Raw genomic sequence first — 15,347 nt, 5'->3', positions numbered from 1 at the left:
CTCTGAAAAAAATATAGTTCTAGACCTTTTGAACTTTGAATCCAAAGCCTGGGATAAAGGAAGAAAGAAACCTTTTCTTGACAAGTGACCAAGGTCGCCACATACCACATTCATTTCACAGACAACTTTTTAATGTTGCTAGAAGAAAGCCTGCCTACTTATCTCAAATCTCTCTTGTGTACAAGTATCATTGGCAGTAACAAGGAGAAGAACAAATCAGAAATTAGTGACCCAATTCAGGAAAAAAACAATTTAGTTCAGGGAATTTTGTAGGTTAACTAGAAGGAACAAAGGCTTGGACAAACAAAAAGAGCTAATAACTTAGCAATCATCTCTAACTAACCAGTTGCTGAGTGCAGTTGGTGGTCTGGGCCATCAATATGCCAACCATAACAGACTAAATTTAGTGTAGTTGTTCCATCTTTACACATCAATCTGGATGCTTCCTTTCTTCTTGCTCACTGCACTGTATATTCCCTAGGCTTGGGAAAGTTTACAATTAATGCTTCAAAGGATTTTAGGCTCTCTAAAAGTAGCATTCAATAAATAATAATAGCTATTATGGATGATAATATAAATAACCAAAATATTTTATTTTCTAAGGGAACTCACCTGAAATTAAGATGAGAAAAAAACCTCAATTTTTCTTAAGCGACTAGTGTGATTTAATTATTATGTATATACATGTTCCTCTTTCACAGTCTACTAAAAAACAAGGAGGCAGTTTCAACTCTACTGATAGTGAGGGAAAGGAATCTTTTTATAGTGTGTCGTTTTAGGTTAATCATTTTTGCGACTCAATTGTTAGGTCTTTGCCTGAATTTCTATGTTATTTCACATTTATTTGTAGTTTGTAGTAATACGCTATAGTATGTATTATTTTAAACTAGCATTAATACTTTGTCAACTAAAGAGTAAGCTCCACAAGGAGAGTAAGAGAACCAAGAAATCTGGGCCCAGGGGTCTTTTCAGAGACTAATACTTCAACCAAGGACCATGCATGGAGATAAGCTAGAACCTCTGCACAGAAGTAGCCCAGTATCCAAGTGGGTTTCTTAGAAAGGGAAACAGGGACTGTCTCTGACCTGAATTGAGTGGCCAGCTCTTTGATCACCTCCCCCTGAGTGGGGAGCAGCCTTACCAGGCCACAGAGGAAGACAATGCAGCCACTCCTGATGAGACCTGATAGGCTAAGGTCAGATGGAAGGAGAGGGGTCCTCCCCTACCAGTGGCCTTGGAGAGGGGCATGGGAGGAGTTGAAGGAGGGAGGGTAGAATTGGGAGGGAATGAAGGAGGGTGATACAGCTGGGACACAAGGTGAATAAACTGTAATTAATATAAAAAATTAAAATTAAAAAAGAGTAAAAAATACAACACAAATGTGAATTGTGACATCATTTTTTTATTAGAACCAGTCAACACAAACTATTTTGAATAAACTATTTTACAGGCTCTGATTTCTGTCTATATACCCATAGAATATCACTGTGAACTATTTTATAATTAGTTACCCAATAAATACTTAATGAACTATTTTGTTCAGCTTTTTGTACTACTGGATGAAGGTGATGGAATTTAGAAGCATAATATATAACTTCTGTTCTCCAAGAGATGATTTATGAAATGTTGATCATTCCTAAAAATAACTAGAAAGCATAGCATAGTATATAATTAGCTATTAAACTGTGTGAACACAGTATGGATTTGTTTGGGAAAGTATGTAACGACTCGATGCTCAGTAGACAAATTTTGCATCTTAGAGCATGGAAGTAATTAAATCTAGGAATTTATGAGATAGGTTTTAAACAGAACCAGCGAAAAGGAATGAAAAGTATTATGAATACTTTTGGTATACTGTCAGCATTATACCTAATTTGTACTTATCATATCATTTAATACTTCCTATGAAGTAGGAACTGATATTATTTCCTGCCTTGCACATTACTGAATTGGAACACAGAAGAGTAATTAATTGCGTAAGATGGAAAAGCAAGTAAATAGGAAAGGCAATATTCTGGCCCAACTTTATTTGCCTCTACAACTCCATACAAGAACACTTCGAAGGCAAAAATGGATGATGAACACTCTTTTGGAGGACATATTAGTAATTTACATATAAGGTAAAAAGAATGTGGATTAGGACAACAATAATACAAATGATGATGAAGAATAATTTTAAAAGGATTATTTCTCTCTAATGGGCTCTTAAAACTATAATCAGTAAAATGAAAGAGGAAATGAACCCTCATGAATAGGAATAAATCAGTCTTTGAAGGGAGTCGATATTTGCATATTTTCCATTAAAAGGTTTTGAATTGTACCTTGAAGTGTCTTCTTTCAGGAAGAAAAATATAATTAATAACTACAAGAGTGGTTCATTTTCCTGAACCCCAGAGGACTGCTTCAGAGATATTTAATAGCACAGGAACACTTTTTGAGACCTCCTCTGAGGAACTTGCTGTCATAAGAACTAAAGTAGTTTTATCTGAAATCAGAGGATTTTCAGGAGAAATTATTTCATTAAGAAACACAACTGACCAGTTTGGTATATGTGCTGTAAATCACCCAGAATGATTAATTTTTACTTGATTCTGGATATTCTATTTAGTTTCCTATCATACAAACCTATGAACAATGAGCAAAATTCTTAAGGATGAGAAATGTAACACTATATCTTGTCCCACTTTCTTATTTTATAGAAAAAAAACATTCATTTGTAAATGAAACTGATAGTTATAGAAATTACACAATAAAGGGAGACTGTATATCTTCATCACCTTCATTAGAAAAAGTTTGATTTACTTTTCTTTTGAAAGATAATGTTTTTCTTCTGTGTTCCTGTCATTTAAAGAGTATTGTTTTACATGGAAAGACAGAAAAGGCAGATACCATATTTTGCATAAAAATGTGAAATTTATTATTTTGAACAATTAATATTTGGTAATGGAATAATAACAATAATGGCCTGAGTGGATCTTTCACACTAAAAGAAAGGTTTTTAGAATTGACACTGATAACACAGTGTGTATTCCGAGGGTCCAGAATTTCAGTTACCTACAAGTAGCATTTTTTGATTTATTGATATCACTAAGCATTTTCAATTTTTAAATTGTTTTATTTATTATTTATTACAATTTATTTACTTTGTATACTAGCTGTAACCCCCTCCCTCATCTCCTCCCAGTCCTACCCTTCCTCCCTCTTCTCCCACTGTGTACTTACCCCAGTCCACTGACAGGGGAGGTCCTCCTCCCCTACTATCTGACCCTAGCCTATCAGGTCTTATTAGGGCTGGCTGCATCATCTTCCTGTGTAGTCTGGAAAGGCTATACCTAAACCCCACCCCCAGAAAGAGGTGATCAAAGAGCTGCCACTGAGTCCATGTTAGAGACAGCCCCGGCTTCTCTTACTAGGGAATGTACATTGAGACTGAGCTGCCTATGGGCTACATCTGAGCAAGGGGTCTAGGTTCTCTCCATGCATGGTCCTTGGTTGGAACATCAGTCTCTGCAGGCCCCTCTTGACCAAGATTTTTTAGCTCTAAACAGTTTTGAATTTACAATATTTTACTCATAAAAATCATTTAGGATCCAAAGTTGGGTATGGTGTTACAAACCTTTTATTTTACCACTTGGGAGGCAAAAGCAGGCAGATCTCTGTGAGTCTGAAGTCATCCTGCTCGACATAGTCAGTTTCAGAACAGCCAGGGCTACAAAGAGAGACCTTATCTCAAAAAACAAACAAACAAAAAACAAGCAAATAAATAAATAAAAATATTTAGGATACAAATAAGTCACTTATTTGTTTGTATCTTACATTTTGGTAGTTACCATATTCATTGTAAAAACAGTTATTAATCTAGTCAAAATAATAAATCCATCATGCCCATAAGACATGTTTTTGAAGTGAGATCCGTACAATATTTCTTAAGTTTTACAGCAAAAACAACACACTGAAGGTAAAAACATAAAAAATGATAACCTGTCTTTTGTTATGTGAGGCATCCAGCTGTTACTATTTCCCACTTCTTACATAAAATTCCATTCACTCTGCCCGTCAGTTGGCCATCAGGCTCTCTTATTTCTTCCTAGAGGCCTCTTTCAGCCTTTCTTTCTAATTCATCACCATCTTTTCTGACTCCACTAGAACCACCACACCCCAACCCAAAATCCAAAGCTGCCACATGACTCTGGGATTCAGGTGGGAGATCTCCATCCTCCTTCCAGTCCTCCATTCCCGCCTTTCCGGATTTAACTGCCTACAGCATGCTTTCTTTCCAGCCCAAACCCATGCCCTGGGACTCAAACTATTTTTAAATTTTAATTTATATTTTTTATATTAATTACAGTTTATTCATTTCATATCCCAGCTGTAGCTCCCTCCCTCATTACCTCCTAACATCATCCTCCCTCCTTCATCTCCTCCCATGCCCCTCTCCAAGTCCACTGACAGGGGAGGTCCTCTTCGCCTTCCATCTGACCCTAGTTTATCAGATCTCATCAGGACTAATTGCATTGTCTTCCTCTGTGGCCTGGTAAGGTTGCCCATCGCCCTCAGGGGGTGGTGATGAAAGAGCCAGCCACTGAGTACAGGTCAGAGACAGCCCCTGCTCCCATTACTAGTGAATCCACTTGGATACTGAGCTGCCATGGGTTACATCTGTGCAGGGTTTCTAGGTTATCTCCATGGATTGTCCTTGGTTGGAATATCAGTGTCAGAAAAGACCACTGGGCCCAGATTTCTTGGTTCTGTTGCTCTCCTTGTGGAGCTCCTGTCCCCTCCAGGTCTTTCTATCTCCCCCTTCTTTCGTAAGATTCCCTGCACCCTGCCCAAAGTTTGGTTATGAGTCTCAGCATCTGCTTTGATACCCTATTGGATAGTCTTTCAGAGGCCCCCTGTGGTATAATCCAGTCCTGTTCCCTGTTTTCTCCCTCTTTTGATATCCATCCCAATTGCCTTTCTTAGTGAGGATTGCTCATCTTTTCCCAGGGTGCACTTGCTTAGCTTCTTTAAGTGTACAAATTTTAGCATGTTTATCCTATATTATATGTTTAATATCCACTTATAAGTGAGTATGTACCATGTGTGTCTTTCTCCTTCTAGAATACATCACTCAGGATGATCTTTTCTGGATTCCATCATTTGTTCACAAATTTCATTATTTCCTTGTTTTTAATAGCTGAGTAGTATTACATTGTGTAAATATACCACAATTTCTGTGTCCATTCCTCAGTGTAGGGGCATCTGGGTTGTTTCCAGGTTCTGGTTATTATGAATAACGCTGCTACAAACATGGTTGAGCAAATATCCTTGTTGTGTACTTGAACAACTTTTGGATATATGCCGGGGAGTAGTGGAGCTGGATCTTGATTAAGCACTGTTTCTAATAGTCTGAGAAAGTGCCAGATTGATTTCTAGAGTGGTTGTACAAGTTTACATTCCCACCAGCAATGGAGTAGGATTCCCCTTTCTCCACATCCTCTCCAGTATGTATTGTTACTTGAGTTTTTGATCTTAACTATTCTGATGGGTGTAAGGTGAAAACTCAGGGTCCTTTTGATTTGCATTTCCCTGATGACTAGGGACATTGAGCATCTCTTTAAGTGTCTCTCTGCCATTTGAATTCCTCTACAGAGAATTCTCTGTTTAGCTCTGTATCCAATATTTTAATTGGATTATTTGTTTTGTTACTTTTTAATTTCTTTAGTGTTTATATATATTCTGGATTGGATATTAGCCATCTGTCAAATATAGGGCCGGTGAAGATCCTTTCCCAATCTGTAGGCTGTCGCTTTGTTCTGACGACAGTGTCCTTTGCTTTACAAAAGCCTTTTAGTTTCATGAGATCCCATTTATTGATTGTTGACTTAGAGCCTGTGCTGTTGGTGTTCTGTTCAGGAAGTTGTCTCCTGTGCCAATGAGGTCAAGGCTCTTCTCTACTTTTTCTTCTAACAGATTTAGTGTATCTGGTTTTATTTTGAGGTATTTGATCCACTTGGACTTTAGTTTTGTGCAGGGTGATAAGTATGGATCTATTTGCATTTTTCCATATGTAGACATCTTGTTAGACCAGCACCATTTATTGAAGATGCTGTCTTTTTCCATTGCAGGGTCTTGGCTTCTTTGTCAAAAATCAAGTATCAATAGGTGTGTGGGTTTATTTCTGGGTCTTCTTTTCAGTTCCATTGATCCAGCATTCTGTTTCTATGCCAGTACCATGCAGTTTTCATTACTGTTGTTGTATAGTACAGTTTAAGATCAGGGATGGAGAAACCTCCAGAAGATCTTTTATTGTAGAGGATTGTTTAAGCAATTCTGTTTTGTTTTGTTTTTCCAGATGTCGAGGTACCAGTACAAAAACACAGACATGAACAACCAAGACAATGTGCCTCTTCCAGAAGTCAGAAACCCTATTATGATAGGCTCCAAGTGAAACAATTTGGCCAAAGCACAAGACAAGGATTTCAAAACAGCAATCATACATATGTTCAAAAACCTTAAAGAGGATATGAATAAATGCCTTATTGAAAACACAAGCAGTTAAATGAAATGATTTTAAAAAACAAGTTAAAACACTAAAGTAAACATTAACAAAAAAATAAAATCAATAAAGAAAGCGCAAACTGATCTAAAAACTAATAATGAAAAACCCAGAATGTCAAACAAATACCTCAGAAGTAAGCCTTACTCACAGATTAAAAGACATGGAAGAAAAAGATTCAGGTCTTAAAGACAAGGTGGAAAAAATGTACAGCTCCATCAAGCAAAAAAATAAATTTAAATGAAAATCCAGACAGAAAATATCCAGGAAATATGGATACCATTAAAAGATCAAACATATATATATATATTAGACACAGAGGAAGAAGGGTCAAAGGCACAGAAAATATTTTTTATCAAAATCAAAGAGGAAAATTTTCTCCTCCTAAAAAAAATAAATCACTATCAAGATACAGAGACACACAGAACACCAAATAAACTGGAACAAGAAAAGAAACTTTCCATTACAGGTAATGATCAAAACAAAATAAACAGAACAAACAAAAGATATTAACAGTTACGGAGTAAAACCCCATGACACATACAAAGGCAAGGCCGTTAGAATAACAGCAGACGTTTTGATGGAAAGAAAATTTGATGGAAATTTTGATGTTCCTGGATAGAAGCTTTTCCACAAATTCAGACTACAGCTGCCAGTGCAAACTACTATATCCAGTGAAACTAGGTATCACAGTTGATGAAGAAAGAAATAGCTTTTCATGGTAAAACAAATTTAAACAACTGTTGTTCAACCAATCCTGCTCTATAGAAGGCATTACCTAGAAGCACATATTCCAATCTGAAGAGAAGGTAAACTATGTCAAAGAGTAAACCCATAACAGTTAGTCAAAGGAGGGGGAAAACACAGTACAATAAATAATGGAAATTAATAAATACTGCTCAATAATACCCCTCAATATTAATAGTCTTATTTCCATAATAAAAAAGTATAGGCTACCAGATTGGATTAGAAAGGATATCCATATTTGTGCTTCATTAAAAAAAGATACATCTGGGCTGTTTCCAGCTTCTGGCTATTACAAATAAGGCTGCTACAAACATGGTTGAACCTGCTCTTTAATTACCTCCCCCTGAGGGGGAAGCAGCATTACCAGGCCACAGAAGAAGACAATGTGGCCACTCCTGATGAGACCTAATTGACTAGGATCAGAAGGAAGGAAAAGAAGACCTCCCCTATCAGTGGACTTGGGGAGGGGCTGGCATGCAGAGGGTGGAGGAAGGGAGGGATTGGGACAGGAGGAGGGAGGGAACCACAGGGGGGATACAAAGTGAATAAAGTGTAATTAATAAAGAAAAAAATGAAAAAAAAATAATTTGCGAGGCAGAGGCAGATGGATCTTTATGAGTTTGAGGCTATCCTGGTCTACAGAGTGATTCCAGGACAGCCAGGGCTACACACAGAGAAACGCTGTTTCGAAAAACCAAAAATAAAAAATAAAAATTTATTATTTAAAAAAATACACATCATTATCTATGGTTACAAAAATGGAAAAGGTGTTTCAAGTACATGAAATCAAGAAGCAAGCTGATGTATATACTTTGACATCTGACAAAACAACTTCAAACCAAAACTAATCAAAAAATAAGAAAAAGAAAAGTAAGTATATAGTCATTAAAGGAATAAATTCATTAAGAGGAAATGACAATTTTAAGTATTTATTCATTAAACACAAGAGCATCCAAATTTCGATAAAAAGAAAAAGAAAAAAAAAACCTATTACAGATAAAATTCTATATTGACACTAACATGGCAACAGTTGTTAACTTTAACACCACACTGTCGCCAAAAGACAGGTTATTCAGACAAAAACTAAACAGAAAAATGCTGAAGTTAAAAAGCATCATAAATAAAATGCACCTAACGCACAACTAGAGACATACTAAAAAATATACTTTTTTATCAGCAGTCCCTGAAACTTTTTCTAATATTGACCGTGTATCAGGACACGCCCTGATCAGGAAGCAGCCTTGCTAGGCCGCAGAGGAGGACAATGCAGACAGTCCTGATGAGACCTTAGAAGCTAGGCTCAGATGGAAGGGGAAGAGGACCTCCCCTGTCAGTGGACTTGGAGAGGGGCATGGGAGGAGATGAGGGAGGGTGGGATTGGGAGGGAATGAATGAGGAGGCTGTAGCTGGGATACAAAGTGAATAAACTTTAATTAACATAAAAAATAAAAATTTAATTTAAAAAAGCTAGTCTTAACAGATATTTTTAAAAATCAAAATAACACCCTACATCTTATCTAACCACTTTGGATTAAAGCCGGCTATCAGAAACAATAGAAATAGCAAAATACTCACAAACTCATGGAAGCTGAACAACTTACTACTGAATGTAAAAATGAGTTGAGATGGAAATAAAGAAGGAAATTTAAAACATTTTATATTTGAATGGAAAAAAAACACAGTATACTAAAACCTATGAGGCACAGTGATGGCTGTTCTAAAGGGAAAGCTCATAGCACTAAGTACTTCCACAAAGTTTCGAGAGAACTCACATTAGTAACTCAGTGACATACCTGAAACTCAAAAATAAAAACAAGTACTAATACCCCCAAAATAGCAATAAATAATCAAACTCAGAGCTGAAGTCAATGAAACAAAAGCGCAAGGAACAACAAGGACACTAGTGGGACGTAACAAGAATCCAATTCCTAAAAAAAATCTAGGCGGGGTGTTTTCTGAGACTGATACTCCAACCAAGGACTATTCATGGAGATAACCTAGAACCCCTGCTCAGATGTAGGCCATGGCAGTTCAGTGTCCAAGTGGGTTCCATAGTAATGGGAAGAGGGACTGCCTCTGACATAATCTGATTGGCCTGCTCTTTAATTACCTCCCCCTGAGGGGGAAGCAGCATAGCATTACCAGGCCACAGAGGAAGACAATGCAGCCACTCCTGATGAGACCTGATAGACTAGGATCAGAGGGAAGGGGAAGAGGACTTCCCCATCAGTGGACTTAGGGAGGGGCATGGGTAGAGAAGAGAGAGGGTGGGATTGTTAGGGAAGGAGGGGGAGACACAGGGGAGATACAAAGTGAATAAACTGTCATTAATAAAAATAAAAAAACAAAAGAATTCTTGCATTGTATAATTGTAGTAGTTCCGCAAGAAAAAAAAAATGCCAAATGTGAAGAAGCAAAAAACATGGGACTCAGGAGGAAAACCAGAAAAAATAAATAAATAAAGGAATCCTAGAGTGTGGCTTTGTTATGCAGAGAGCTTGAATATATTCAAAGGTTCAAGGAGGATCATTTCATTAAAACCTAAAGGGATGGAAATAATATCGCAGTAAAGGCACAACATCAGCAAAGAAACACTTTTCAAAAAAGTCAAATGCAATGTTAAAAGTGTAAGTACAAACCGAAGTACACCTCATTATAAATAGAAGTAAGAAGATTCAAAACATCAAGGAATCAGTATAATTTGAGATAGAATGATTGAGATTGCCAATCTCAACAGTTCTCACTGAGATTAGCCCCCTAATTGGTCAGCTCTAAAGTCTAAGTAACACTAATTGAACTGGGCAACTTGAATTTGTGTATTTGTTACTTGTGAGTATGTGTGTGTGTTATATGCTTTTGTAAAACAACATTTTTCAAAAGAAAGGGGAAGCATACAGGCTGGATTAGAGAGATGAACAGAAAAGGGGAAATGATGTGATTGTATTTCAGTTTTTAAAATTAATCCTATAGTTAATTAAATAAACAACAATAAAAAGAAAGAATAAAAGAATCAAGAAAATACATAGAATTATTATGCAAACCAATGTGTACATAATGGGAATTTCAGAAAGGAAAAAAAGAGGGGGCAAAAAGTCTTCAAGTAAATATTTGATGAAATAATGGCAGAAGGCATTAATCTCATGAGAAAAAATGGCAGGAAGCTATATAAACTCTAAGTAGGATAAATATAGAGATACATGACTATATCAGCATGATTAAGCAAAAAATAAAATAAAACAAAAATCTTGAAAGTAACCACTTCTCATCAGAAACTACATATGTGTAAAGATAGGGGCCTAAACAAAGACACAGAAACAGGATAGAGCAGGCTGTAAATAATGATGAGAATATTTATTTTGGTACTGTAAAGCAGGAAGTGAAATCACAATAATTTAATAGGGAACCTGAACACATGTGCCAAGAAATACGGAAATTAGCTACATCTTTAATATGAAATAATTCAACTAGATAAGAACTTTTCAACCAACATCTGTTCCATTTAAGGTAAGGGAAAGGGAAACAGTGAAACCGACAAAGATATTAGCACTTCAATCTTAGCAGTTTTGTTTGGACATTCTGTATTTTTTTCAGGAGTACCAATTGTGGTTTCTTGAAACAATGGCTGGATAATGATTATTAGTTTTATGAATCTACAAAAACATTAATAAGGTTTGACTGGGTTGAATATAATTTACACAAACTGAAAAGCAATAGAGACTGAGACTTGTCAGAGGAACTTAAGTACCACACCAAGCAGTCTCAACACTGTGGGCGTGGGTAGCACTGGAGAATTATTGAAGGTTCATTGCTATAGTAATGTGGTCACGGTGGTTTTAAAAAATACTTTTGAGCCAACTGTAGACTTAGATGCAGTTGTGAGAGATAGTATCTCATGCCAGTTATAATTGCTATGATCAAAACAAATATAGTAAGTGCCGTTGAATACATGAATAAAAAAAACTTTTATATATTATTGGGAAAATGTAAATAAGTATATTACAGACAATGTATGGGAGTTTATATAAACTAAAAATGGATTGTGATATGGTCTAATTATCCTACTTCTAGGCATAAATTAAAGTCCCTGAAATAAGCGCACAAAAAAGATACTTGTATACCCATTTTTTTTGCAAGACTACTTGTAAGAACTAAGACAGAGAATGAGTTTAGCAAATCATACACAGATGAGTAATGAAAATTTATGGCCTTGATAGATGATACAAGCGCAAGAACGTGAGTTTAGATATCCAGCAGCCATGTAAAAACAAAAACAGCAAAACAGCCCTTCAGTTTTGTGGTTCATGCCTGTAGCCCGATCACTGGGAAGGTAAAAACAAAATGATACTTGGACCTTTATGGCCAGCATGTCCGGCTAAATTGATGAGCTCCAGGTTTAGTGAAAATGAAGTATCTAGTCTCAAAGCGTAAGTTGGAGAGCAATAGAGCAGACCTCTATCTGATGCCGTCTATCTCTGGCCTCCACATGTATGCAAACTACATATGATTACTAAATATCTGGGGCAATGTTGGGCTGGGTAGATAAATGAAGGCTAGATTTAACTAGTTCATGATGTATGTGTGTGTTAAAATATCACATTTTATTCCATTCATATATATGTCATGAATGTTGATATGTAATTTTAAGTTATAATTGTTAAGGAGACATCAAATACAAAGCCCAATTAGCTGACGCAGTGACCCACATTCTGAGGAGCCAGAGCCTCAGTTGAAGAAAACAGCTATTGACCTGGTTCTTGAGCTGATACAGTATTCTGCCTCCAAGGAAACTGTTGTTTTGGTCCAATTGAACAATTGTACCTTCCTAGGGAAACTTGTGCATTGTCTCAGTTCCCAGATAAGCAAAGCATTATCTATGCGAGGGACCACCATACCCTCAGTGACAAATATTTGGGATGCTTTGCTTCACTGGATGAAGTTGGCTCCAGGGGCTGAGTGGTTGGGGTGCTCTACTTCACCATAAAATAAGGTCATCACTGTGTTGTTGCCTGCCTGCCAGCACCAAAACCACAGGTGCACTCTATCATTAAGTCTCTGTTGTCACTCTATTTAATCTCAAAGAACATGATCTACTACCAATGTCACAGTATCACAATATAGTAAGTTACCACTATGTGGTGGCTCATCCCATGTGCCTAAGTTGCCACTATGTACTATTTGTTCTGGGACCCAAATAAACAGCTTTGGGGCACTCCATCTTTCTCAGTGCTGTATCACTGCTGTGTTCAAACGTCAGCTACAGCTACATTTTTACCTCCTAGATTCAACTGCTAGGGTATGCCTCAGAATCAAAGACCTTGGTTTTGTGGGTTATATACATCCAGTTGTGTTTTAGAAAGTAAATGCACAGCTTAAGTTCCAGGTGTTGCCGTAGTTCCCAAAACCTCTAAGCTCAGGGTCTGTGCCTGTAACCACCATGAACACTGCACCCTACAAGTATACCGCACTTGTGGCCTCCTTCCTGTTATCTCAGATCCAACCAAAACAAACAAACAAGGCAAACCAAAATAAAAACCCTTAGCTAAAACTTCCCACTGTGCAGAACAGCTGAATGATAATAGCCTATTTTGCCTAGGCCATTCAACATAAGCATTTTGAGTATACAATTAAACATGTACCACAATGCAAACAGCATTTTCTCCAACTTCAAAAGGTCCCATTCATAGTCTATAACAGTCTCAGTCCTATTTCAAAATCCAAAATTTCTTCTGAGACTCATGTTAACGATAATACCCTGTAAAATCAAAATCAAAAAGCCAATAACATACTTCCAACATATAATGGAACAGAATATATATTATTGTTCCAAAAAGGGGGAAAAGGAACATAGTGAGAAAATACTGGACCAAAGCAAGATGGAACTCTAGCAAGGCAAACTCCAACTGTATCTCCAGGTCTGATATCAAAGCTATCTTCACATCTCCAACTCCTTTCAGCTTCGTTGACAGCAACACCCTTCTTTCTCTTGGTCTGTTTAAAATTCCTGTTAGCATCTCTCCTCAGCAAGTATCCCATGACTCTGGCATCTACATTTGAAGATCTCCAAGGAAATCCAGGCTTCACCTTCACAGCTTTACATAATGGCCTCTAAGACACACCTGACACATGCCTTGCCTCAGCAACTTTTCTTAGCCACAGAAAGAAATTCTATAATCCCTTTCTCATATTCTTGACTCTAAAGCCAGAACAATGTAGTCAAAGCTGCCAAGTTCCACTGTTGGCTGTGGCTGGACCATGACCCCCTCATTCAATTACCTCTACCTCAGCCGTTTTCAATGGCTTCCTTCACTGCCCAAACTCAGCTCTCCTGGAACTAGCTCTGTAGACTAAGCTGGCCTCAAACTCAGAGATCTGCCTGAATCTACCTCAGGAGCACTGGGATTAAAGCCATGCACTATCACACCAGGCTCTAAAATTTTCTTTAATTCCATTTCACAAGTTGGAAGCTTAGTTGAGTGAGATCTTGCCATGAGGTCTCCGCTCCTTTGGTTTTTTATTTATTTATTTATTTATTTATTTATTTATTTATTTATTTATTTATTTATTTATTTAACATCAGGATTTTCTTTAATCTGTTTATCTCCTGGAACATGGGACTTAGCTCCATTCTATTTCCTGGAATCCCCTTTTTCCTCAAACTGTACATTTTGTAACTTTACTTGCTCAGTTTGCTCCTTTTCATTATAGATCTGCACAAGCATGGACACTAATAATCATTCATCACAGTAAGTAGTAGGCTGTTTTGAATTCTCCTCTGAATATGCAATTCTTCAATATAGCTTCAGGCAGACTTTTTAGACAAGGGCAGAAAGCAGCCACATTATCCTCCAAATTCTCACAAAAAAATGATCTCTTGGTCACATAGTAACATTCCACTCCTCTGAAACCTCTTGATCCAGGCCCCCAGAGTTCTAATCACCCTCAGCACCATTGTCTTCCATGTTCCTACTAGGATGGCCCATTAAGCCCTACTTATAGCATTCAGCAGCTTTTCTAATAAAAAAAATCCCAAAGTCTACATTCCTCCAAACAAAAGATTGGTCAAGCCTATTACCAAAAGACTCTATTCCTAGTACCAAATCTGAAAAAAAATAATACCCTGAATGGAAAGATAATACTCCTCCCAGAAATCATAGGCTTTAAAACGAAACCCAAATCTGGGTATAGTATACCTCCCTTTGAGTTTTATTTTTATCTAGAGGTTCAAGAGATGCCTACCAAAATGGTACAGGCTATTGTAACTGCTTTTGGTTGTCTACCAGAACTTAATGGCTACTTTTGGTTTTCTGTAAGAAAAAAGAATCTTCTTTGGTGAGAGGTGAAAGCTATACTCATTGGTGAATATAAACATAAGTGTTTAGAATACATATAGAAATGATATTGGTTTAGGAAAGTGGCAGTAGTAGGTCCTCCTCTAAGATCCAGGACAATACTAGGCCTGCACAATTGGGCGAGGTTCCAGTACCAAATATTATTTCCTTCCTGTTAAATGGGCTTTACGTTTAGTTAGAATGCTATTAGTTACTGTCAAGATATAGGTGCCACTTTTGAATTTTTAGAGATATGTTGCTATAATGGCCACTACTGTCATTTGTAAATATCACAACTGGGAAGAAATACTGAGTACATTCAGCTTCTGGGAGAAAACCAAGGATAACAGCAATAGCCTATATTGTTTTGTTAGTCTTTTAGACCTTCTTGAACAACACAAAAGAAGATATCTGGTGCCCATAACCTGAGTTTCATTAGATAGTCTATGGCTCTTGGAAGAGGCCTTATCATCGCAAGTGACAAAATTTCATTTAATTAATATATGTGAGTATTATATTTAAATTTACATAAGTATAAAATGATTCACTGTAACTTTTCCAGACATCCTTAGTTTTACTTATCTCTTTTTTTCTTTCTCTCCTTCTGTATTGCCCTCCCTCCTCTTCTCTAATTAAAGCTTAATCATTTTTTGCATTTTCCCCTACATGTCACCTGTATCCTGCTATTTCCTTTAATATAGGTCCCTTTCTATATTCCTGGTTTCCGTGGT

The sequence above is a fragment of the Psammomys obesus genome, unplaced genomic scaffold, assembly GCF_907164565.1.
Source record: "Psammomys obesus unplaced genomic scaffold, mPsaObe1.curated_primary_1811, whole genome shotgun sequence".
NCBI lineage: Eukaryota > Metazoa > Chordata > Mammalia > Rodentia > Muridae > Psammomys > Psammomys obesus.
Note: the sequence above shows the minus strand (reverse complement) of the source record.